The 26757-nt window shown below is 49.2% G+C and overlaps 1 protein-coding gene across 1 annotated transcript in view; it reads left to right on the top strand.

Moving 5' to 3' along the window:
* Window positions 1-9282: 9282 nt before the first annotated feature.
* LOC144129603 (uncharacterized) overlaps window positions 9283-26757 on the top strand; it is a 71608-nt gene continuing 54133 nt past the window's right edge. The window contains exon 1 of the mRNA XM_077663728.1: window positions 9283-9348. The gene's annotated coding sequence lies outside the window, so the exon portion shown is untranslated. The remainder of the gene's footprint in view (window positions 9349-26757) is intronic.

The raw sequence follows: 26757 nt of genomic DNA, 5'->3' as shown, positions 1-26757 counted from the left end.
GGTTTTCTCAATTATTTTGCATGAAATGGCTATAAGCTCCAAATAGATCTACGATCGTAAAATGGACTGCTTTTTTGGTCAGCAAACTGTGAGAGAAGACGCTGGGACAGGAGAGAATGTAAACAACATCGTGCTTGCCAACAAGGTGCTGTGTTTCGTTGCAACATACCTGTCCATGTCGTACAAAATTCCTTGCGGCTTTTCCTTCGCTATCCGATTAAGTGGCAAGCTCCTGTATCAGCTGACAAAATAAGTGATCGCTGAAGTTGAAAAGTGTGGCCTCTACGTCGTCCGAATCGCCACGGATAACCACAAGATTATTGTCACAATGATGCGCCACCTGGACAATGGCTCTCTCAAGCCAGTGGTCAGTCATCCATGTGATCCAGAAAGAAACCTATTCTTGTCCTTTGACCAGTGTCATATTATTAAAAACGTGCGAAACCTTTTTCTGGACGGGGAAATGACAGATGGCGGTCAGCCAGTAACTGGAGAGTTTGTGAAACAGCTCTATGTCCATCAAAAAAAAACGATATTGTGAAACCAGTTTGATTCCTGACACAGAAGCACATAGAGCCAACTAATTTTCAGAAGATGCATGTGGGCAGAGCAGTGCAGCTGTTTTCAGATGAAGTTATCTCGGCGCTTTCTTTTTTGAAAGAATACCCCAGTTACCACCCTCAGGCAGAACAGTTTAGGAACGCACACGCAACAATATTGTTTATGAAGATGATGCAGAAGTGGTTTGCCATCCACAATGTGGCCAACCGAACCGCACATGTGCATATGAGAAAGCCTGACCAAATGCACTTTTTTTTTGCGCTACCGACGAACGCCTACAATGGCTGGAGAAGGAGTTTCCAGACTGCCTCGAAACTCTCTACAATGCCTGTAAAAGGAGCGGGAAAAAGTTTCTTAGTGCTGAAACCTACGAAGCTGTCTTGCTGACAAGCAAATCTACGATACTATGCATTAAGTACCTTCTCGCGAGCGGCTTCTTTATGTTTTAACAAGGAACTTCTCGAGCGACGCCGTCGAGCTCCTCTTCAGTTCTTTGCGGAAAATGGCTGGCGGCAACGACTGTGTGGATGAAAGAGCCATGACATTTAGCCTCGAGAGGATGTTGCGCACTGGCAGCCTGTGCCCATCCCAAGCTTCAAACGTTGAAAACGGACAGACTGTTTTGAGGTAGGTGCATGTTATTTGAGCTCCGGGACGAGTGCTCATAGTGGTGAACTGGTTGTCTCTTGTTTCAAAATACTGATACGGGAATAAAAGAAGAGGCGGAGAGCGAGCGCGAGCGGCGAGCGCGCGGCGCTAGCACGAGGGAGATAGAACGAGAAAGCTTGGCCGCCGCCGGTCGTGCTTCGCCGGCTCTCCTCCGTACTGCTGCTATATTTCTCTGGGCGGGCCCGTGGCCACCCCGTGGCATCCCACACCGTAACATTTTGGTGGCAGCGGTGGGATCATGCCGCTCACCCGCTCCCGGAATCAAGCACCCGACGTGCCAGACGACAGGAGTCCACCACCAGCCGATAGCGCCGACGACGCTGCGGCCGGCGCCGCTAGACCTAGGCGCTCGGAGGGGCTCGGCTCTTCGCAGCAGCCGGACGCCGGTGTTGAGCGCCTCCTGGATACAGTCACCAAACGGATGGACGCATGGGAGGCCCGTCTGACTGCCCAGGCTGGGGAGATGGAAGCTCTCCGGCGCGAACTCCGTCGCCTGGTGCCAGCCGAGCCGAGCACAGGTCAGGTGCCTTTGGGCGTCCCCGCCGCCGCTGTTTACGGCTCTGCCGTCGCTGGGCCTGCGGTCGTGGCCGCCAATGGCGTGCTCGGCGCGGGTGCGTCCTCGCCGCAGTGTTCGTTGGACGTTGTGGAATTGCCCACATTTGACGGCACCATCTCGTGGGATGCTTACCGCATCCAGCTGGACGGTATTGCGGCGGCGAGAGGCTGGGACGAGCAAATGAAGGCATGGATGCTCGTTGCAAAACTGAGGGGCCGCGCCACCGAGCTGCTGCAGAACGTGCCGCCCGACCAGCTGGGCTCTTACATTGTTCTGGCGGGCCTCCTCGCCGACCACTATGGTGCCTCAGGTCAACCCCGTGTGCAGTACCACCGCCTGCGAGCCCGCCGTCAAGAGCCCGGGGAGACGTACCAGGACCTCGCCGCCGCCATTGAGCGCCTGGCTCTGCAGTCGCTGCCGGGAGCGCCTCAGAACGCCGTGGCCCTGGTCGGCACCGAGGCGTTTGTCGACGCCATCCGACTCCCCGAGGTGCAGCGCTTGGTCCGCTCTGGCCGTCCTGATTCCGTCCGCGCCGCCATGGCGCTCGCCATCGAGGCGGAATTGACTTTGCTGGCCACGCGGGGGTCGCCACCGTCTGCCGAGCGCAGCGTCCGGGTGCAGGCTCCTCGGTCCGCAGCCCCAACTGCGGCCTCTATCCGACGCCTGCGTAACGACGTCCGCATGACCTGCTTCCGCTGCGGCCTGCGGGGACACTACGCGAGGGACTGTGCCGGCCCTCCAACGTCGGGAAAGGATTTGGCGGAACTCCGGGGGAACCGTTCCGCCGAATAAAGTCCGTCCCCACACTCCTTCATTCTCCGCGTCCCCTCCTTTCATCGGCTCCGATTACCACTGATGCTCCTTACGTGCTCGTCGACGTCGCCCTGCTTGACCGGCACGTAAAGGCCTTGGTTGACACTGGAGCGGCTGTCAATGTACTGCACAAGTCGTTTGTTGCTAACGCGCCCCACCTGCTTCTGCCAGCCGCCAAAACCCGGCTCTTAGCTTTTAACGGCACCCCTGTGGAGCAAGTCGGACGTGTCGTCGTCAACCTGACAGCACTCGGAAATACCATCTCCACCGAGTTTGTTGTCGCAGACAGCCCTATTTGGCCAGTGGTCCTCGGGTGCGGGTGGTGCCAGCAAGCCGGAGTCGTCCTTAATTTTACTAGAACCAAACCACGGGCGAGCCGAACTCTCTGTGGGCCGGGCTGGCTTAGCCGGGTTTCCAGCCTCGGTGTCGCCCTGTGGCAGTCCCTGGTGTCGGCGACCAAGCGTGCCTCAGCATCTCTGCGTGACCTCGCGACGAAGTGGCCGTGTCGAGTCAAGCCGTTCGACGTCACTACCGTGACTGTGGCGTCCGCCGTGACCCTGCCACCGGGTCCGGCAACGTGGGTGTATGCCAAGCTTGATAGTCCGGTCACAGCAGACGTGCTGTTCGAACCCATCCGGTGTTCAGCTCCAGCCCGTCAGATGACCTCCCCTCGAAGCCTTCTGCCTGTGCTCAAAGGAGAGGCCCACGTATTTATGCTCAACATCAGCAGCGTACCTCTCGCGCTGACTCCCGGCACGCAATTGGGTACAGCCTCAGTTTTGGACCCCGGGTCACCAGTGGCGTCTCTGCAACCTGAAGCCCGCCTCGCCACCCTCCAGCGCCGGCGATCCTATCATGGGAAGAATTTAACTTTGGACCCAGCCTGACTTGCGCGGAGCTCGCCTCTCTGAAGACCTTGCTGCTCGAGCATCGCAGTTGCCTTGCTCTCAGCGCCGGTGAACTCGGGTGCACTTCCTGGGCTCAACACAGGATCAACACCGAAAACCGCGGGCCCGTTCATCACCAACCTCGCCGTGTAGCGCCAGCCGAACGGAGAGTCATCCAGCAGCACGTGTGCGACATGCTTGACCAGGGAATCATTGCCCCTTCTTGTAGCCCTTGGTCCTCCCCTGTCGTCCTTGTGCGCAAGAAGGATGGAACACTCCGCTTCTGCGTTGACTATCGGAAGCTAAATGCTATTACTAATTGTGACGTGTACCCGCTGCCTCGCCTCGACGATGCGCTTGACCGCCTGAAGGGGGCCCGTTATTTTTCCACGCTAGATCTGCTCTCGGGCTACTGGCAGGTGCCTGTTCACCCCGATGATGCGGAAAAGACTGCTTTCGTGACTCCCGACGGCCTTTACCAGTTCAACCGTATGCCCTTCGGTCTCTCGAACGCTCCAGCCACCTTCCAGCGTCTCATGGACCGAGTCTTAGGCCATTTGAAGTGGACTATGGCGTTGGTCTACCTGGATGACGTAATTGTCTACGCGGCTACATTTGAAGAACACCAGAGACGCCTCAAACTCGTCCTCGAAGCCCTTACCTCTGCTGGGCTTCGCTTAAAACCAAAAAAATGTTTCTTCGGTTTCGCGGAGGTGACGTACTTGGGTCACGTTGTGAGCCGGCATGGCATCCGTCCCGACCCTGAAAAGCTAAAAGCGCTTACAGCTTACGAAGCTCCCACCACCGCCAAGGAGCTCAAAAGTTTCCTTGGATTTGCTTCGTATTTCCGTCGTTTCATTCCGGACTTTGCCAAGCGCAGCGCTCCATTGACCGCCCTGCTGAAGAAGAATGCACCGTGGAGTTGGACGCAGGCCCAACAGCTCGCGTTTCTTGACGTCAAGCACGCCCTCCTCGAGCCTCCTACATTGGCCCATTACGACGAATCGGCCCCCATCGTCCTCCACACGGATGCCAGCCAAGATGGGCTCGGCGCTGTCCTCCTGCAAGAAGACGAGTCTGGTGACCACAAAGTCCTAGCTTATGCCAGCCGCCAGCTTTCCGACGTTGAGCGCCGCCGCCACTCTTCAGAACTCGAGTGCCTCGCCGTTGTCTGGGCCGTCGAGAAGTTCCGTCCCTACCTGTACGGCCGTCACTTCACCATAGTCACGGACAATAGCGCTCTCACTTGGCTGCAGTCCGCCAAACATTTGAATGCCAAGATTGCACGCTGGTCCCTGCAACTTCAAGAGTACAATTTCACAATAGTGCATCGGCGCGGCTCTGCCCATCATGATGCCGATTTCCTTTCTCGCCACCCTTGTTCCGTGACGGCTTTGACGGACCTGAGGACTGCACAAACGCAAGATCCCGCCATTGCTGCCATAATCCACTCCCTTGGCACCGCCGCCGGCGCAGGCCTCCGCCAACTACGCCGGGTCTATCGAATGAAGGACGACCTCTTGTGTCATGTGAAGCGGCTCCGTGGTCGACCACCCGTCTGGTTGCCAGTTGTGCCGGCAATACTGCGGTCGCAAATCTTGCGCGGCTTACACGTCGCTCCCACGGCTGGTCACCTTGGTCGCGGCAAGACCTACGCACGAGTGTCGGAGCGGTTTTGGTGGCCTAATATGTCCAGAGATGTCAAGGAACACGTGGCGTCCTGCCAGACATGCCAGTACAGAAAAACCGTCCACAGGTGTAACCAAGCCACCCCCGCAGGCTTTTTCGCCACCAAGTTCACCTTTCGAGCTGGTTGGACTGGATCATTTGGGCCCGTTTCCGAAGACGCGTGCCGGCAACCGGTATGTTCTGGTTGCGATCGACTACTTCCCAAGTGGGTCGAAGCACTGCCCGTTCCAGACACGTCGTCCGCTCATGCCGTCGCGTTTGTGGAACAGCATCTCGTTCTTCGGCACGGTGTTCCCCGGCGCCTCATCACGGACCGTGGGAGCTGCTTTATGTCCCATGAATTCGAGCGAGCCCTCCGCTCCTTCGGCATTGCGCATTCCACTACATCCGTCAATCATCCGCAGTGCAATGGCCTCGTGGAGCGTGTTAACCGTACCCTCACGGATATACTCGCATCCTACGTCGCTCCGTCCCACACAAACTGGGATCGTTTTGTTTCTGCTGCAGCTTTTGCAGTCAACACTGCAGCGCAAGAAACAACGCATGTGACGCCGTTCTCAGTCCTCTATGGCAGAACGCCCTCCATCCCTCTCGACGCGCAGTTGGGCCTTCCCCATCCTACTGCGTCACCAACTGAATCTGCTCAACGACTTCATTCCGCCCGCCTCGACGCCCAGCGCAACCTCCTCACGGCTCACGCGCGTGTTCAAGCGGCCAACGCGGCAGCACCACCACATCCCCCCTTCCGGCCCGGTGACTTGGTCCTCGTTCGCCGCACCATCCGTGCGACTGGCCGTGCCGCAAAGCTCTTGCCCCGATACCGCGGCCCTTACCGTGTCGTTGCCCGACTCGGCCCCGTGACATACCGCCTCGAAGACCTGCCAGAGCATCGACCATGCGGTGTGCACCACATTTTCCCAGAGCATGTTTCAAACATGAAGCGATATGTCTACGGCGCCTGCGGTGACTCCGACTTAGCTACCGGGTCCTCATCAGTGCCGTCGTCGCCTGCTGGCTCCATGCCTTCCCCACGCAATGCAGTCCCCATAAGCGGATCGCCGCTCAATATGCATAAAACTCCCTGAAGTTAGCCTAACCGGTGTGGGACCTTCTTCGGCGACTGCAGACACCTTCGCCCAGCTCACACACTTCGAATTCAACGAAGAGTGTGACCGTTTCCTATCTGCGAGCCCACATTGCATCGCCCCAGGAAACCCTGCATCAAAGCACGGCCTGACTTCTCCGCCCCCCCCCCCCCCCCCCCCCCCCCCCCCCGGAATAAAAGAAGAGGCGGAGAGCGAGCGCGAGCGGCGAGCGCGCGGCGCTAGCACGAGGGAGATAGAACGAGAAAGCTTGGCCGCCGCCGGTCGTGCTTCGCCGGCTCTCCTCCGTACTGCTGCTATATTTCTCTGGGCGGGCCCGTGGCCACCCCGTGGCATCCCACACCGTAACAATACAAAGCTTATCACATTTCAGGCCCTTGCACAACTAAGTTATTTCACGATGCGAGCAGCTATTAGTGTTGTAGCCTGCCTGCTTAATGGAAATTTTTACAGTTAAGAACACACGAGCACGCAAATCCTGCTGTGCCGATGGGCAATGTGTTACAAGCAGTTTTTGCTTTTATGTGGTGGCTGCTGCTTAGTAGTGGTGGTAACTGTTTTTTGCATGTATTGCAGTATGCATGGTGCCTCCCTGAATGTGACGTCCTCCGAACTTGATGTTCTGGCTGAAGCAACAGCACAGGCACACACGCATGATTCGACCGAGATAGCGCAAGTTGCCCAGCCAGGTATATCTTGCATCAGATGTTTCTCAACAGCTTACGCTTGGCTGGATCGCTGGAATACTAGTGCTGTTCTTTTGCAGCCAGCAGCGATTTGTCTAATACATATATTTGGCTGATATGAATAGTGTGCATATTTTTGTTTCAGGTTCACGGGAACTGAAGATTTTGTGATGCACATTGACGAGCTCTTCACATCCCTGAAAGCGATGCCTCGTGAGTTCACACTCGTTCACCTACACCACCCATGTGAAGTGCCACCAAAAAGCGATCATTTCGCGTTATGTCAAGGCTATAACAACTGAGTGGTATCAATGCCCAAAATTTGAAAATTTTGAGGGAATGCACGTTGAGTGGCGACATGATAAATGTCATATTTGGTTTATGCAAAAGCTTTGTCTCTACATGCTGTCTAAAATTTGCTCTGCGGAACTTTCTTACAGGTTAGTGCCAAAAGCTGTTTTTTTTGTGCTCCCACAAATGGGAATACATTGCAGAATGTCTAGCTCCATATACTAATATGGTTATGTTCTATTTCAGTGCAGCGGCCCCCATCAACCATAGCAAATGCCATCGTCGCTTATATAACAGGGTTCGTGGCGAGAGTAGTTGAGGAGCGGAGAACATGCAGCTTCTGCCCACCCCTCCACCGGTCGGATGGACCCAGTCCCGTGCTGATGGGGCTTATTGACATGCAATCAAGGTGTAGGCTAACATTCCCAAAGTCAGAAATTGTCACGGTCCTTGTGACCGTTAAGAAGGCTGTTGACATTGCCCTGCCGCACATAAAAAAAGAGCAATGTGGTCAGCAGCTGGCTGAACTGTTATTGCCTCGACTAGAGCAGTGCCCCCTTTTCGTTTGCCCAGCAAGGGATGACCACGCCGCAAGCAGACTAGCTGTAGGGTTTGATAAGTTCATGAGGCCACCCTTAGCCAACGTCGGCGCTACTGTGACAGACAGGGCTGCTTACCGCAAAAAGCTGGCCTGCAAGCCACTGTACAGGAAAGTGCTCCGTGTTTAAAATAAACACAATGTAAAAACGGATGCCGAACAATATGGCTCCGATTTTGTCTTTGTAAATACAATGTCATTTATCCTCAAATGGTTTTATCTGTCCTCCTGCCAAGCTGTATAGCTTCGGCGCTTTAAAGCCTCTTTTTTGCTTGCCGCGCACGAAAGAAAAAAAAGACTAAATTCGCCTCAGTTCCAATCATACACAACGTAAAAAACCTTATGCATTTCAGGCTATTATTTATTCGGGGATACTGCTAGCCTCTTTTGAGGCTGTAGCAGGATTGGGGTATAATATGAACATTTGAACACGTCACGAAAGAGCCATCCACAAAAAAGGAAGCCCAACATTTGAGTGGGACAATGCATTCAGTGGCATCTGCAAGCGTTGCAAGCTAAATATATTACACGAATGTAAGTACAAAATCACATTTGTACCATTTCTAGAGGAAAACTGACAGAACTCCTTGATCTCTATATATCAAGACTAATTTCAGGTTCTAAACTAATATGTAAAAGAACTGCAGAATTAAAATATCCTCTCCGCTCAACTGTAAAATGTTCCGTGTTTTGAAACCATGCAAGGCTAAAGAAATAAAGAAAATTGCCTGCCTGTTGTGAAACGAACGCTGTCATGACGATCTGCCTCACCCCAGTCCTAAATCTGCGTCATAATTTAAAAAAAGCAATTGCCTAATTGCACCAGTCAGCTACTTGTGCTGTGCGACAATTTTCTAGTACGCGTCGCACACAGACTGCGAAAACTGCGTTTTCGTCCTCTGCGCCCCCTCCGCATCAGGGAAAGCGAGCCTTGGGTTGCGCGCGCCGCGGTGCGGCGAGAGGAGCAGTCACACCGCTTTAACGATTACGCTCTCTCCGTGCGAATGGAATGACCGGAGCAACGGCACGCCGCCGGAGCTGATCGCGGAGGCCACGGACGGAGGCTGCGCGCTCCAGTTTTGGAGCAGTAAAAATGTGATGAGAGGTTAGTCAGGTAAAATATTAGAGTGTCGGTTTTATGTATGTAAAAAAAATGCGCTTTTGAAAGCAGAATGTTGACTCTTTTCTCGCATACCAGCACACGCTGAAGACTACAAATGGATGAATAGTAACGATACGCCGTTGATTAGGCTTTTGTTTCACGTTACACGACAAGACAGCGGAATACCATTTTGCGGAGGCAGGCAACCTTGTAACAATGTGCAGCTGTTATTTTTATTTTTGTTACCTTCTTGGCTTGATCCGGTTTTAGTACTGTTGATCTCCCGATACAAAGGGATAGCCATATCATCATCATCATCATCATCATGCGTAGTGTGGGTAGTCGGCGTTAGATTGCGCTTCGAGGAAAATCCAGCTTAATCGGGCGTTCACGGTAAGTCTGCACGATGCTCTTTTGTTTGGCTTGTCTCCTGAACCTCTGTTTGCAGTGCACTTAGTGTAGAACAGATGATCAGCGCAGCGACAGCTTTTTTTTTTATCCCGATTTTTCAGCTGCGTTGGGAGCGGTAGCGATTGTGCTCTCGGCCATGCAAAGTGTCTCGTGTTTGGGTCGATCTGTTTTGTGCATGTGCGCGCAGCAAAACTATTCGATTAAGAACCCGTGATGGCAAGGCGCTCCTGGCGCGCTTTTCGCTGCCTTTTGCGTGCTGAAAGGTGTAAGCTCGTCGTGAAAAATTCCGAGCCCCGAGAACGTCGGCCAAAAGGCACCGTGCGTTATTTAGCACCTGGGCCCGGATTACGGAACTCGCTCTGACCGCTCTACAAATGAGAGCGCTCTAAAATGCCCGCTCCTTTTGGTCGCTGGCGCAATTTTGAAAAGTTGCGTCACGGAAGCTGCAATGCGTCACGGTCAAGAAAAAACGCATGACGTTGCACACCTAATTATGTCCGCGGTTTTAGACTGTTTTTTGCGACCGCGAAGAGTCCGTCTAAAGAATTTTAGTGGGAAAAATGCAGGCGGCAGTGTCTGCTATTTATTGGTGGCGGAGGCGGCAACGTCGCCGCCAGCAACGACGAAGGACAGTGTACGAGGACGCGTATGACTTGCCGGACGAGCTGTTCCTTCGGTTATTTCGACTCGATAAGGAGAAAGTGGAGTGCTTGTGCGGCGAACTTCCAGACGAACTGCGAGGCGTACGGACGAGCGCTTTGTCGGTACGGCGGCCGGTGCTGTGCGCTCTCCGTTTTTTTTTTGCCTCCGGGGGCTTTCAAGTGCGTGTCGGCAACGAGCAGACCGTCGGCCTCGCACAACCGACGGTGAGCAAGTGCGTGCGGCGTGTGGCTGAGGCCATCTGCAAAGTCGGCGCACAGTAGGGATGGGTGCGCTTCCCAGCGCACCCCGAGGAAAAAGCGGCAGCGAAGGCGACCTTCCTTCCCCGCGGCACCATCCCCGGCGTCGTCGGCTGCGTCGACGGCACGCTGATTGCCATAAAAGCGCCGCGGGGAGACCCAGCAAACCGGGCAGCATTCTGGAGCCGCAAAGGATACTACGCGATGAACACCATGATCGTGAGTAGACTGGTTTTCTGACCGCATGGGTTCGAAAGCCGCGACCTCGACAATGGAAGTTCACGTCCAAGATTTTCTGCCTGTGTTTCTCGCAGATCTGCGACGCAAACATGAAGATCCTTGCGGTCGACCCCTCGCTGCCCGGGGTCTTGTCACAATGCCTTTTCTTGGCGCTACTCACGGCTGCGTCGGAAGGTGGAGCACGGGCTGCTGGAGGATGGAGAGTTTCTTCTGGGTAAGCAGCCTATTGATCATCGGGCCACTTCGACAGCACGTATTAAGCTACAGCAGTGGCTCATACCTAAATGAGGCGGGTTATAACATGGATGGCATGCAACAGCATGATGTATCGTATTTTTCTGTTACTGCTGGTGCAGAGGCAAAAGAAACATTGTTATTACGTGAATCGTATTTCAAGCGTAAAACACCAAGGCAAAAGAGATGTGCACATCGTTATTGTAGTGTAGGATATCACAGTACTGGGCTTACAGAGGTACCCCTTAGTCATGAATCTTCTGCATGCCTATGAATTCTGGTTCAGCATACTGGTTTGAGCTGCTTGGTATGAATCATTTATTACATAGGCAACAACACACTTCATTGCAAATTTTAGTTGTGCAGGAGACAGTGGATATCCACTGGAGCCGTGGCTGCTCACACCAGTGTCAGGGCATCCTGGTGCAAACACTGCAGAAGGGCAGTACAACGCATCGCATGCCTCAATGCGATGTGTTGTGGAACGCTGCATTGGTGTTCACAAAAGCCGCATCCGGTGCCTTCAAAGGTACCGGACACTCCACTACGAGCCAGAGTGGGCGGTGGTCTTCATTGCAGCGTGTGCTGCGTTGCACAACATCTGTCTTGAAGAAGCCCTGGCTGCAGACGAAGACGACACTACTGATGACCCTGACAACAATGGGCCACCTCTGCTTGCCGGGTACGTGGCGGGGACAGGATCCCGCATGACCTGCCTGCGTGGTAGAGCAATGTGAGATCGTATCATTGGCCTCTTTGGCACAACCTGTCCGCAGAGGCAAGCACACCTGCAGATGGTGCGGCGACAGCAGAAGCGGCAACAGCAGCACCACCGGCAGTAAACCCTACACCATCTGGCAGCTGTGGCTGCAATGACTCACCGTGCTGGCGTGGCGAGTTGTCGCAGCCACTCTTGCAAAGGGCAGTGCCATTTCCCTGTGTTAGTGCGTGAGCCCCTGTGTGATATGATGCCCTTGGCCACTGGTAGCCACATTCAAGCATTTGTAAATTACTTTTTCTTACGTGTGTTTGAAAGCCTCCAGTGGCAAGATATGAAGTGCACACACCAACTGCTGCTCCCCCGACAGTGGTCACCAGTATGCCTTTCAGTGCATCAGCAAGCTTGCCGCACAGCTACTGCACTTTCTCCTTCTCAAGTCAAAATACACGCGGAAACAGCTCGTCCAACAAGTGAAATGCATCCTTGTACACCGTCTTTCGTCGTTGCTTACGTCGACCTGCCCATTTAGGAAAACAGTTGCTTGCAGTCACTATGTCTTTGATGAATGCGCACGAGGAAAAAGTGTGGTGTGGAGACTGCTAGGCACCAGTAAAGCGTTTCTTTAAGCACCACGTTTATTCATTGGTCACAATAATTTTTTTCGCCACAGCTGTTCATACCAGTTTCCCAAATGTAACACACAGCAGGGAAACAAAAGCATGCAGCATCAACAGTGATTTGCATATGCCTTGTCGAGTGCTGCGTAGAGATTGCACAAGAACAGTTGTATCTTACACTGTGGCCAAACGGGCGAGTTGGCTGTACATTTTTAAGGCGAACAGTGCGAAAGACATAGCCGGAAAGCAGAGGAAACACAGGATGATCGTTCGTCCTATGTTTTCTTTGCTTTCTGTCTCTACGCGCTGATTGCCCTTAAAAAAAAGGTTCATCTTGACTGCCAGCTTGAATGCTAATAATCACAGGTTTGCCATGTTGTGCATACTTGTACGCCCGATATAGCCCTGGTTTGCACTTTGCTGAAACACATTACATAACTGGTAGAATGCACAGCAAGTGCTACACAAGACATTGTTCTTAAGTAGATTTTACTGGACAAAAAACCATGTTACGTGTACAAGACACATGAGTATCACAGACGATGATGCCAAAATGGCTGCGTTTGAAGTTGTAAAGGGACCCATAAACGAGAGCCATTAACACTGTTGCATCATACCTTTAAAGGCGGAGCTCAAGCGTCCCTCAAATTTTTTTGCCTGCATTCAACACCAGTTCAGAAGTGACTTTGGACGAATGCTGGCAATCCTCATTTTTCCTCTAGTCCATTGAGGATAGAACTTGTTACAATGCACACAATGGACACTGTACGGAAAACCAGGAAAACTAATGCGAAAAAAAACGACTCAGGAACATGCGAACAAATTTGACAGGCACAAAATTGAAGGGTTCAAAATGTATCCACAATACCCATATTATGATGCCCTTCATAACTACAGTCACTTCAGAACAACTTTGCCCACATATTGCACTTGCCCACATATTGCAATGAAAGAAAACAAGCCCTAGAAATTGCACCTTGTGCACCTGCCACAGCTGCAGGTAAACATTTGAAAGGAATGGAAAATAAAAGAGTATAGGAGGTTTCCACACCTGGCAGAGCTTAAATTACATAACTTGAAGAAAATAAACAGTGTGAAGCATCCGGGCCTGCAGAGCTAACAAGAAATAAAAAAATGATGCTATGGCACATGGCATAGATGATTTTGAATAAATACAAAAACATAAACCTGACAGAGAAGCAAACAATGTAAATAAAAATAAACACAAAACGGAAATCTTGACATGCAAACTAAAAATAGTTCAATGAGTCTGCACCTGGCAGAGAAGTAAATAATGTTCTTGAATAAATATAAACATATGAAGCTGTTCTTTTACAAATATAAAAACACGCAAATAATGCAAATAAAAATGAACAATTCAATGTGGTGCAGGTGGCTCAAGCTGCTTTTGTAAGATTAGCGTCAGTAGGTTCAGGTTCTGGATGAGCAGCTGTTGCTGCCCATTTGACGCCTGCACAGCATCTGTCACCTCCCGTATGGCCTGCATGTAAAAAACTTCCAATTACAAATTACTACTGACAACCAATATTGAGATCTCGCTTAAGTTTTATGTAATATGTCAGGTGCTAGAGATATTTTGGACAAAGTATGGTTGTAGAAGACTCGTGTCAATTTCATAAACTCAGCTGTCCCAACCACCTCCCACAAGAGGCGTCAAAACAGAAGTAGAGGTGCTCAAAAGAGAGCACTGATATTTATGCTTCAGGTGACGGCATCGACTCTGCAAAGTGCAGTGTGCGCAGCGAGTACACACCTCCAGCATGCTCTGCTGAAAAGCACCGTCCTGGCGGTTCCGGGCCTCAGTAAGAGAATCCAAATGATGCGATTCATACAGCGTCTGGCGCAGCACCTCATTGGCCCCATCGTCTCGCCGTCGCTTCCCAAGAAGGCTAGGCGTGGCGCGCAGTGAGGGCTGCAGTGGGGGCTCTGGTGTGTGCTGCTGTGAGGGCTGCGGCGAGGGCACCGGTGTAGCTGTCGGGAAAGAGAATGTGTTCATCACGTCGTGGAATAAGCAAAACATTTGGTACAATGTGTTAGAGGACTTGATAAATATACAGGACAGAAATCTTGGGCAGCATTGTTGTAGCATATTTCATGTGCACATTTGCTAGACTGCTAGGAGATATCACAGCCTCACTGCAAGAGAAATAAACATTCTGCACTGCGTGGCAAAGCCCGAGAGAGATACTTTTGTGTATACTGTAGAGTCACTGCCGTATTTTGGCTACTGCTGCAAATGCTGCTAGAGATTATAGTGCTATTACTTTCAAGCAGCTGCCAGAAAGGGTATTATTGAGCTTGAATAATGGCAAGCCAACTCACGGTCTGTGGGCCTCAGTGTGTCTTGTCGACCACTTGCTGAGGCTCCCTGTTCACCTCCTCTGCTGTAACAGGGTAAAAGGTGCGGCTGATTGGTGCTGGCAAACCATGAAACTAAAAGATCACTAGCAAAAGAGAAGCAATCAATAATTCTCAACCACTTGTCTACGCATTCCTGCACCTCCGCCGAGACTAAAATACACCACAGATGGAATAAACAGTGCTAGTAAGGCGCAAGGCAAAGACATCATGTTTTTATACGGCCGACCTCTTTTTGTTGAGAATCGACTCAAGCTGGTTCGAAAGCTCGAGCTTTTCAACAGCTGTGTATGTTTGTTAGGTCGGCAGAAGCCCGAGTCAAGAGCGGATGGCTCCCCATAGACTTTATTATGATTAGCTCTTGCTCGCTCGACATTCTTCGTGTTGGAGCCATTTCGAGACTATAATTCCCGCTTAGAGAATTGCAGCAGCGAACACAGCGGGGAAAACAAACAGGCAATCGTTTCTGTTCTGCTTTTCGAAAGCAGGGAATAACAGAGAAAAACATTTGCTCTGAGTTCGGGCTAATATGTTTTTACAGGAACATATGCGTGTGCTGCCCTGCAGCAACTTATAGCACAGTCAAGAACGAACAAAACAAGCAAAGTTGTTAGTGTGCGCCCAACCGCCTTGCTTGGTTCTTGCTCCTTCCCAACTGAATCATTTGTGCCAGACGTGTATGAGGCCAAAATAGTTGATTTTATCCAACAAGCCGTGATTCGTGGACGTCTTGTATTTCCTAAAGCAAAAGAAACAGAACCCAAATCATATGCTTGGCATATGGCACCTTTAAACCAATAACACGGGCTTACCTCAAATTGTCTTCGTCGATTTTCGGGCCCGACGTTTCGTGCAGGTTCCTTTCTGGAGGCCCGTGGCCTTCACTGGCTTCGATAATTGTTATCCGCGAACTACTTTGGACAACCAAATAGAACCTTGATTTCAGACGACGCGTAAAAAAGCAGGAACTAGCCGTGGGATCAGCTGTTTGAAGGCCGCCATGTTCACTGTTTACATCTGCCAGCGCGCCCTCATGGCAACAAAAGTTACCCACGAAAGCAGTTATTTGCAAAAGTGAATGTTCTTCTAGTTTTGCCTCATGGCAGTGAGGGTGAAATACACTTTTATGAAAGAATAAAACAATGTTTATTTTATTCATTGCGTGTTCTTATAAAAAAGTTAGAATACGGCCCCTTGCCGTGCAAATAGGTCTCTGGTGCAAATAAACCCATTCGGGGCGGCACCCTACTAGCCATTGGTTGATTCCGCGTTCCGTCACGCGTTGACGTCTCGCCTTGTCGTCATGCTGTCGTCATTTTGACGTAACGCTCGACAACTTTAGAGCGAGTTCCCTAATTCGGGCCCTGGTCAGCTCGAATTATCTGGCGCCTATGCGGACGCACAATCGCCTTCTCGTGTGAATATCATTTATTTTTAATCTGCGCGTTATTGTTTGTTCTGAAAATGAAGCGCTGTTTTCAGATATAATGGTATGTACAGACTTGTGTAAATAAAAAAATGAAAAAAAAATTGTCTCGGCCTAATCGCACGTTTGTTCGAGCTCAAATTCCACATAGAGGTTTCGTTTGGTGGTCAGTTTTGTGCTATACTACATTTATATGACGTACTTGCCTTGTTCCCTCAGAATTAATCGAAAACCTCCGTCTTCTGCGGTAACGACGGACCGAAACGGCAAGCTTTCTTAGCACTCGTACCCGTGGCGTCATCTGTGCTCGCCGAAGAAAAGAGCACTTTATAATTATGGCCTCCGAGATGACCCACTGCCAGCGGCTATCTCGGAGACCATGCTACTATTGAGGCTGCGGCGGAATGCAGGAGGGAGATAGCGGCCGTATGGTTGATTTGAAAGTGCTTTCTTGGCTATTTTATCAAAATTCGGCGCAGAAAATGCATTTGCACCAGCTGCCCGGCTCCTCACACCTTGCGTTTCTCCCATGAGTTTCTCCGCCACCTCCTTGCGAAAGCTCGCAGGTGTGGTTCGCCGTCGCCACAGACGATGAAGATTTCCGATTAATTTTGACCGAATCAGGCAAGTAATCCACCTAAACATACCATAAAACAAAACTGACCAGAAAATGCCACCTCTGTGCGAAATTTGAGCGCTAACGTGTGGGCGCTTAGGCCGAGGGAATTTTCCTTTTTCGATTTTCTCTGATTTACGCAGCAGTGAGATCGTCACACTAGCGTGGACGCTGCATGGTGCCCGGCGCGTCGTGGCGTTCTAACAAAGATGTTTTGTGACACTAAAATTGAGCGAGGGAAGCTTGTAGAAATTACACCCATGCGGCATATTTGAAGGACTTTGCAGTGGGAAGTCTGAATAAGCCCCGATGGCGGCGGGGACGCCCAGTATGAACGCTGTAATCAGTGCGGAGAACCTGCGAGCTACAACTCAACTGCGTTTCGCCTCCATCAAAACGCGGCCACTGCAGTCGGGATCGAACCGGGAACCTTCGAGCCACCGCAGCGGGTATCCGTGCTATCTGAGCCGCTGTGCGCCACCTTTGGGTTCGACGGTCTTCTTTTTGAATACCGTGTGAAGGCGAAACGTAGGCTTACATTTGTTTAGCGACGCTAATTCTTGAACGTCACATACGCGTGCGGAGACTTTTTCCGAAATCTTTGTTTTGTTTCGCAGAGGCAGTGTGCTTTTCTGATCTCTGCTACATTACTGAGACCCCTGAGGCATTCACCTGGTGTCGACTAATGCTTATAAGCTTTGTTGCTAAAAGGCGGCAAAAAATATATGGAAGACAATTTTTTTGGCGCCTTTTATTAATTATGTCAAATTTCTTAAATGCACTCGCCAGTGGTTAACTAATACACATTTTCATAGGTGCATTGTGAAATTATTTTAGATAGCCTTGTTTACGTTTCTATGAGCCCCTTTCCCGCCTGTAAAACTCAGCCCAGGCCAACTTAACCCCAGCGTCATTGCGTGACCTTGCCGTTTATTTTGATTTCTGCACTTTGCGTTCGTGTGTTCAATTAATATATCTTTTCATGGTCTCTTAACATCTCCTGAGTACATTCTATCTTTATATTTAACAACGTCTGGAATAAATTTTCACTTGTTAGGCAACACCTTTGCCTGTTGCCTTCTTGTCTTCGAGCCCGCCTTGGTGTTATTCAGCACATTTAGATTGTTCACTCCTCGCTTAATTCTTTCTTCTTGTAACTAAACAGCGAACCTTTCGATCAAAGTTGTCCTTGGTTAGCGGGATTTAAAAAGCAGTCATCGCATCCTACCTTCAGTCTACTTCTGTTCAGCCCTATTCGGAAGGGAAATTCAATGGCATCCATTACCCGCTGTCCTGCTCTTTGGTATTAAAATGGCCACTCTGCTCCTGCAGTAATGCTAACAGGGTTTATGTAGCCTAAATTCTTCAATTCAGGTTGCTGATCAGAAGGAATAGCAAACGCATGAACAGGCGAGCCCCAGTTTTATAAAAAGTGTTTTCCTCTCTAATCGTTTGCATATGCAGGCCTCAATACATCAGCATGACCACTTTATGTGTTTGCCATGCGGGAAGTATTTTACGCGATAGCATATACAGCTGGTTCAGACGAAAAGCCATCAGCGTAGTATTAGTCGGGACAACAAGTCAAAAATAATTGCGGCTGTGTGAAAAAATCGTATCATGGTAAATGTGGTTCTAGTGATTGATGATTGGTGTGCGATTGATGATGAGATAATGAAATTATTGTGATTGACTAATTAAATAAATAAAAAAAATGGAAAAAGAGGGTTCAAAGTTGTCAAACTGCTCAGAATGATAAGTCAATGCTTGATGATGATAATTAAAATTTAGAGTGTTTGATTGACCAAATAACTAATTGAAACAATGGAAAAAAATTAAGAATGCGTTCAAAGGTGTCAAACTGCTCAGAATTTAAAGCCTAACTCACTACGCTATCTCGTCATACGCTTAAAGCGAAACTTAAGTGTCCTCTCTTATTTTTTGATTGGAACAGTTTTGGCAGATGCTGCGCTCATCCCTTTGCCTGGAGCTACTCATCTGTACAATTACGTGTAACATTCTGCAAACTGAGCCGGCCTTGTACAAGAATTCCAGTTGGCCACCTTCATGCGTGGTCTGTGTCGCTCTTTTTCGGTGATCGGGATTTCCGCTCTCTGTTGTGGAGAAAACAGCTTTCAAATTTCTTGCGCAACATAAGTTCACTGTTTTTTTCAATGCTCGATGCGTTCTCCATTTCCTGGAGATAGTTGAACCAATGTGCTCAAGAGACGGCCGGACTCGCCGCTTGAGTCTGGCCATGAAGGCATCAAAAGAACTTGTCTCTGGTGCATGTCCGTTACTTTCTTTTGTGTGCTGGCGGAGGTTGTAAAGCTAACGTTGTCAAGCGAGAGCGTCAGGGGGGCTGAAATGCGAAACAGTTACAGCGTGTTGCCTTTCCACAAAGCCAGTTGTTTCTTTGGCTGCAGGCCTATGCCTCTTACTCGTCTCCGTGTGCTTCTCTGGCTCGTTCTGTGCTTCTGTGATGTTGGCGGCAGAAATGCATCATGATGTGGTAGCGTTGCATGACCATTTATATGTATATGCAGCTAGCACCATCTATAACTCATCCTATGCTGCGCCAGTTACGGCAATTACATCTATTAGCGACGGTGGTAGAAAGTACGACCCATCCCTGCTTTTCCCAGTGCTGTTTATTAGTCGTAATAAAGTTGCGGTGGTGTGATAGTGTTGAGTAGCTGAGATCTTCGCTCACTATTCCATGTGCTGCAGGCCACTTCGTGAGCAATGAGCTGTCGTTCACTGCTTGAGCTTTTGACTGTGCTGAGCCATGTGGATTGAGCAGACTTTGAAGTTCCCCGAAGCCGAAAAAAATGGCAACAGTGACTAAAACAAAAAAAAGTTGGCCCCGGTACTTCTGACTACTTACATGCTGTTCATGCTAAAGCATGCACACTGGGTGTTTGTCGCCAGTATCAGTGTTGGTCCTGCCCTCTTAATCAGATGGGGAAAATCTCGTACTGTCATTTTATTCATTTCAGCGCATAATGTAAGCTTTTGTCGTTACTGAAAGGTGTATTGTCAGGGAATTTTGCTTTCATGGTGCAGATAGAAGGCGAGAGGAGGCATTAAATATACTGAACCTTTAGGTCTCCCTTTGTTCTTGTGGTGTTTGACATGCTTCTTTTCATCGCTATGGTTCCTGCAGCAAAAGCATGATCATTTGCTGAGAAAAGTAAATCCTAACTTACGGCTGATAGTTTACTTAGGTAACTATCATGGCGAAGTTGAGTGCTGAATTAGTAAAATAGCCTGCTGCATAACAAGTAAAAGTAGCACGTCTGAATTGTTTGCCTGTATTTTGCACAACCCACATGAGACCAGAAGAGGCAGAGTTAACAACAGTTTTGTCAATAAACATTAATTTTAAAACTGAAATTTGTGCACCACCTAGGATTGCATAAGCAGCGAAAGACAGTCATTAATTCTAATGGTAGAATCAAAGATCATATCTTACATTAGGATAGCCTTTAAAAAGGGGGTGCAGGGTTGACAAAATATAGTGGCTATAAGTGACCTCTGGAAATGCATGCCATCCCTTAACGCGGCAGCAGTCGCCTTCACTGCCATGCCAACTCTGCTACACAATTGTGCAGCTCATTCCCTGTGCCCATTCTCTTTTTGTGGGCTTCATATAAATGATCTCACCAAAATGTCCTCACCAAAACAAATGTCTAAGTGATGATCTTAATTTTCTTTTTCGCTCAGGACAGTGCAGTGTGATTTATTATTTAGGGAAGTGCAAACAGTGACAAGTGAGATGTGCCCCATGAAATGCCTCAATAATGTTTTTGAGCAACCGAAAGCATGCCATCTCTGTTCAAAATTTTTTCTACTACGCATCCCCTGCATTTCGTTGCGTATCTCGTTGCGCATCTCCTGTATCAGTTTCATCCAAAAACTATCAGAGGAAAACGCCAGTCTTAAGCGCGAATTGGAACAGTGCCGCGAAGAGTTGAGGCAACTAAGAATACAGCATATGAGAGATAATTAGGGAGAAACAAGAAATCAGGGCAGGTTTTGAACCAATAAGGACACCAACACCACCAACACAGATTGAGGAAGACTTACAACAGGATATAAGGCCGGACAGCCCAATAATGAAACTCATACAGGAGATGTGCAACGAGATACGCAACGAAATGCAGGGGATGCGTAGTGAAATGCGCAGATAAATGCAGCAGACACAGCAGAAGGTAGCTATGCAAGAGCAGAGCTTCAGGAACTACGTTAAGAGTCAAACCACGCAGAGAACAACCAACGATGCGAGGGATAGGCTCTTTAACGAGCGCAGGTTCAGCACTGAAACCCCCAGCACGAGTAGCGCTAACCAAAAATGGGTGAGCGAAATCAACAATTAGAGCTATGGCAATGGAACTGCAGAGGCTACGCACGCAAACAAGGCCTCTTGCAGCAGTACATATATTCCAGGGGAACCACACCAGATATTATTTTACTACGGGAAACAAACAACACGACACCAAAACTCAGAGGTTACACATGTCAAGAGGGCAGCCGCATTGCCACCTTAATTAGTAACAAGGTGGTGGCCATAGAACACAAACAGATAGAGGACACAAACATAGATGACATAATCACAGAGATAATTCCCAAGAAGAAAGCGAAAGTTAAAAGCACCCTAATAGTTAACCTATATAGTCCGCCGAGGCAAACAAATGGCGACTTCCTCAGGCTCTTTGCGGAGGCGAAGAGACTAGCAGGGCAAAACACCCTTCTCATAGCAGGCGATTTCAACGCCAAAAGCCCAAGATGGGGCTACCCCAGAGATGACAAGAAGGGGCGTGGCATCTGCTTAGCGGCTGAGAGCACAGGGTGCGACCTCCTAACCGACGAGAGCCAGCCAACCAGACAAGGCAACAGCGTGAGCCCAGATACGAGCCCGGACCTCACCTTCGTAAGAGGCAACAAGCAGGTAGAATGGGACAACCTTCTCGAGAACCTGGGTAGCGACCACTACATAGTCAGAACCTGCATGGTGGCCGAGGGGGTCAAAAGGAAGATTGGCACGGCACGAATCACGGATTGGGACGCTTTCAGGGTGCAATACACGCAGCTGGAGGGCGAAATCGAATCCGTAGAGGAGTGGAGTCAAAAGCTTCGGCAAATCCAGGAGGGATACACGAAAGCTGTGGATAGAACAGAGCAAACACCTGAAGTAGATAAAAGGCTCATCGGGCTATGGGAGGCAAGACGAGGGCTTACCAATCGCTGGAAAAGGCAGAAGCTAAACCGAAAGCTTAAAAGGAAAATCGCTGAGATAACTGAAAAAGCAGAGCAATATGCAATACAACTGGCAAGGCAGGGCTGGCAGCAGTTCAGTAATTCGCTGAATGGCACGCTAGGCACCGCTAGGACGTGGCAGATTCTCCGAGCCCTCATGGACCCAACCCAAAGCAAAACCGAAGGCAGCAAGTCGCTACAGAGACTGGTACATCAATATGATGGAACCGAGGAACAGCTGCTAGAGGAAGTTAGGATAAAATGCTACGGGAAGGATCAGATAGAAAGCTACAAGGAAGAGTATAAAGGCGAAGAGAATCTGAACATGGACAGGCCTATCACCAAGGAAGAGGTAATCGAGGCGGCGGTAAGAGCGGCCACAAAGAACACGGCAACGGGAGCAGAGAAAATCAGCAACTCACTAATCAGGAATCTCAGCGACAACGCCATAGACCAGCTAGTGGTGTACCTCAATAAGGTTTGGCAATCCGGCACGGTTCCGGCAGAGTGGAAGCACACAATGGTGGTTATGATACCAAAGCCAGGCAAAAAGGTATCGATCGAAAACCTCAGACCCATTTCCTTAACATCATGTCTAGGTAAGCTCTACGAGAGGATATTCACCAAAAGGATTCAAACACATCCGTAAGGAGGAAGGTTATACCCGGATAGCATGTACGGTTTTAGAGCGAACCTGTCCACCCAAGACATACTAATACAGCTTAAGGAGGAGGTTCTAGCCACGATGCCAAAAGCTGGGGAAAACGTTGTCATGGCCCTCGATGTAAAGGGGGCCTTCGACAACGTCAGCCACAACGCCATCATGGAGAGAATCAATAACACCAACTGCGGAAGAAGAGTCCATAATTATGTCAGGGCCTTCTTAAGCGATAGAACTGCGACAGTCGGGCTTGGAGACCTTAGAAGCGACCCTTTCGGCACACCATGCAAGGGCACTCCCCAGGGATCGGTCATCTCACCGATATTATTCAACGTTGCGATGATCGGGCTTGCGCGGCAACTCGAGAGGATACCAGGGATAAAACACGCGGTGTATGCCGACGATGTTACGGTATGGGTCACCCAGGGCTCTTTGGGGGAGAAGGAGGACAGACTACAGGAAGCAGCCGCGTGCGTGGAGAAGTTTCCGAGCGGGATTACCGGACGACTTTTGCACCTGAGCCTGCGACGGGGGGTATGCAGAGCACCTGGCCCTATACAGGGGCTTAAGGTATAAATATCCTCCGCCACACAAGGCACATGCCCGTGGTGCGGGGCGGTACCAACGCTGTACCACATCACATGGGAGTGTGAGCGAAACATAAAATTCCACCAACACAAACACACAAGTGCGGAGCAATGGGAGAGCCGGCTCGTCAGCAGCGAGCTCACGGTCCAAAGGACCCTGGTGCAGCACGCTTACGAGGCAGCGCGGCTCAGCGGAGCCCTGGAATGAGGGCCCGACCTTGCGAAGACGGGATCCGGGATCGCCTGATATGAATACGACGCGGATCCTGCTGCCGCCGAACTACGCAAATGTTCAATAAAAGTTTTTCACTCACTACTGGTTTCTTCGCGGTGGCATGTGCAACCCATCGCCCTTATCATTGATATCTTGGGCAGAATTCTGTACGAAGTGTCAGATTTGTAAGAAATAGTAATGTCGAAATGTTCTCATTCAAGCAAGCACCCGAGGGATTGTGGACTCAATAAGTTTCCAATACGCACAGTACACTCAAAATTGAGCAGAAACAATCGATGTTTTCAGTACTCGTGGCAAAATCTCACTGTGCAAAAATGGAAATGTGCTACCTAGCTCACTGTTATGTTAAATTTGTTATGTTAAATTTTTATGTTATTATTTACTGCGTTTAATACATGATACAAAGAACCAACTTATTTGCAACAAGAAGGGTGCTGAATTGGAATGAAACAGTGAAATCCTTGCTATAGGTGCACCAGTGTCTCAGAAAAAGCTCCTGTGTACACAATTATGTACAAAGCACTTGAAATGGTCATGTTGAGAAGTGAAGTAGGGTAGTGCTTCTCCCCAAATGTGTAATTTCAAGTAAATTTACATTTTTCTAATAAATTACACTGTACTTTTGGAACACTCTTTTTATTAGCCTTAATGTTGCTGCTGTAGCCAACTCTGTTGTTGGTGTCTACCTGTGTTTCTTTTCTTTATTAATACTATTCCTTTCTCAGTCTGCCGTATCTACCTTACACTCTGCAAGGATTCCAATACCTTGTGATTCACAATGTTTTGTATCCTGTCTACTTTCCGCCTCGTCTAACTTGTCACCGATTTAGTGCTTAACTTATATTCCAATGCCATCACCTGAGCCACGCCACCACTTGTTTCCTCAGGTTGCCCATGGACCAAGGTTGCATGGCCTCTAGAGCACGTAGCTTCGGCCACGTGATCACCCGTCAAAGTGTCTAATACTGCTATACCAACCATTTCTTTGTAGGCACGGCTGTGACAGTTGCTGCATCCTTACCGCGTGAGGACAGTGAAAGTGCAGAGGACAAGAGATGGAGGGCCACATAAGTCCCTGAACCCTTTAGGTGCCTTTATCTCCCAGTGATGCGGTGAATAGAATGGGTGCAAGCAGGTGGTGCCGGTATTAAAGGAAATGCTGATTGCACAATCAGCATTTATATTTATGCTTGTATTGAACATGACAAAGAATTGCTAGTATTATTCATGCCCAAGAGACCAGCTTAGAAAACAAAACTGCACTCTGTAACAACATTTGTGGAGCAACCGTTGACTCGCTTCTGACAGTGTTCACACAACGCATGGACTGAAGCGTGTGAAATCGCTGACTTTTAAGGGGTGCTGAGGGTGAAGTGAGCTTGACCTGTATCAGTAAATTTCTGCGTTATAACCACGAAGGGGCCATTCTCACTGAACACTGAGGTTTTATACTCCTGAGAACAAGAAATGAATTACAGGTATAGCTGCCATCGATCATCCGCTCAAGCAAAACACTGTGCGCTCAATGCTGTCTTTGTTTTGAGATTTTTCGCTTGGATCCCCAAGGCTAGACTGTCATTATTTTCCAGAATTTCATCATAGGGTCCTGTTCAGTCTTGACATAGTGAATTGTAGTGACGGACAGAAACTCAATTTCTGAAACGCAATTTTTTCTGCAGTGAACGTGTTTTTTTTTTGCTGCCCAACAAACATCAGCATCGCCAGAGAGAAATATATGGTTGGGTTTTACTAAGAAAAATTTTGATTGTGGTCCTCAGCATCCCTTTGAGGTGATAACGTAGTCTTGTTCAGTGCCTACAGTGTTGCTACTCGTGCTCAGCTGTCACAGCGTGACTGGTGCATGCGTAATTGCCGAAAAGTTCAGAAATTTCTCCTGGTCACACCAGAGGAGGAGAAAGATGCACCGGGAGCAAACAAGAATACGAGTGCTGCGAAGTATACGTATCGATTTCAAATGCTCACTACTGGCTATTTTTACGACCTTCAGGGCATGTTTTTGAGTCAGGCCTGGATAGAAGTTTTGAGGTGCAATGCTTATGGAATCTGCTTGGATAGATTAGCGCTTCCTTTTAATTAGCACTTATAAAATACTGGCAGAGCACTGCGATTTGCGTGTGATGGTTAAGATTCAAGGAAATACAGACACGAAACACACATGTGCTTCTTCGCTGTGTTTCGTCACCATGCGCTTTATTTCCGTCTTGCACAATCAAATTGAGCTGTTTGGTGATGCCAGTACTTTACTGGGAAATGAACAGCTTTCTTTTTCTGGTACTAGAATAGCCATGAGTTCATGCGACTTTATAACTGGAAGCCACTGTGGATAGCCAGAGCACAGCAGTCGTCGACAATCTAGCCATGAACTGGGAGACCGTGGCATAACTGTGAGAGCATTGAAAAAGAACATTTACCATCTTGAACCTATCTTCACAACAGTAATGAATCATGCTATTTACGATCACTTAGACGTAGAGCATCCTGCTCTTCGGCAAGAGGACCGGGGTTTGAATTTCTGTGCCGTGCAATTCTCCACCAGATTAAAAATCTCCGTGTATCGATGGAATTGCATAACCAGGCCTGGGGTACGGCCTCATCTTGGTGACCATAACTGATAACGCTCTCCGTGACCAGGCCAGGTTTTGGCCTTCCTGGTGTAGTATTTGGCCACAACCTCCTATATAAACTGATTAGCCATCTGCCCTCAGACGCCTGCGGCTGCTGAGCAACTGACCAATGCGGCAGTCAGACGTCTTATGCAACGGAGAGTTCCAAGAATCTCTGGTTCCTGAAAGATCGCTATTAGAAACTGAACCTGGCAACGTTTAATACTAGTACCTTATCCATTGAGGCTTTTCTAGCAGCGCTGTTTGAGGAACTTGCGGGCATGAAATGGGATATTATGGGGCTTTGCGAGGTCAGCAGCATAAATGAGGATTATACAGTGGTTAAGGGTGGGCCTGTACGATGTTATCATGGATTATCGGACTAGGTATGGTATTCCCCATCAATCTGGATATAGCTGGCACATAGAAGAGTTTCATAGTATTAACAAGAGGGTGGCAGTTATCGTAATTAGTCGTTAAGAGGCAGGAAGTGAAAGTGGCACAGGCCTATGTGCCTGCATTCAGCCATGATCACACCTTCGAAAGCTTCTGTGAAGATGTGGAATCGGCAATGCCAAGGTGAACAAGATGAAGGTTGGAGAGCAGGCAGGGCAGGCGACTAAGCCATATGCTGTTGGAATAGAATGGAGGACTTAATACTAGAGTTCACAGAAATATGTCACCATCATCATCATGAGCCAGACTAGGTCCAGTGCAGGGCAAGGCCCTCTCCCATGTCGCCAATTAACATTAACCCTGTCCTTTGCTAACACAGCCACCATGTCCCCACAAAGCCCAAACCCATTTCTTCCTCTTGATTTTAACTAAGATGTCATTAACATGCGTTTGTTTCCTCCCTCACCCACTCTGCCCGCTTCTGGTCTAAACGTCAC

The sequence above is a fragment of the Amblyomma americanum genome, chromosome 1, assembly GCF_052857255.1.
Source record: "Amblyomma americanum isolate KBUSLIRL-KWMA chromosome 1, ASM5285725v1, whole genome shotgun sequence".
NCBI lineage: Eukaryota > Metazoa > Arthropoda > Arachnida > Ixodida > Ixodidae > Amblyomma > Amblyomma americanum.
This window is presented reverse-complemented; position numbering and strand designations above follow the sequence as displayed.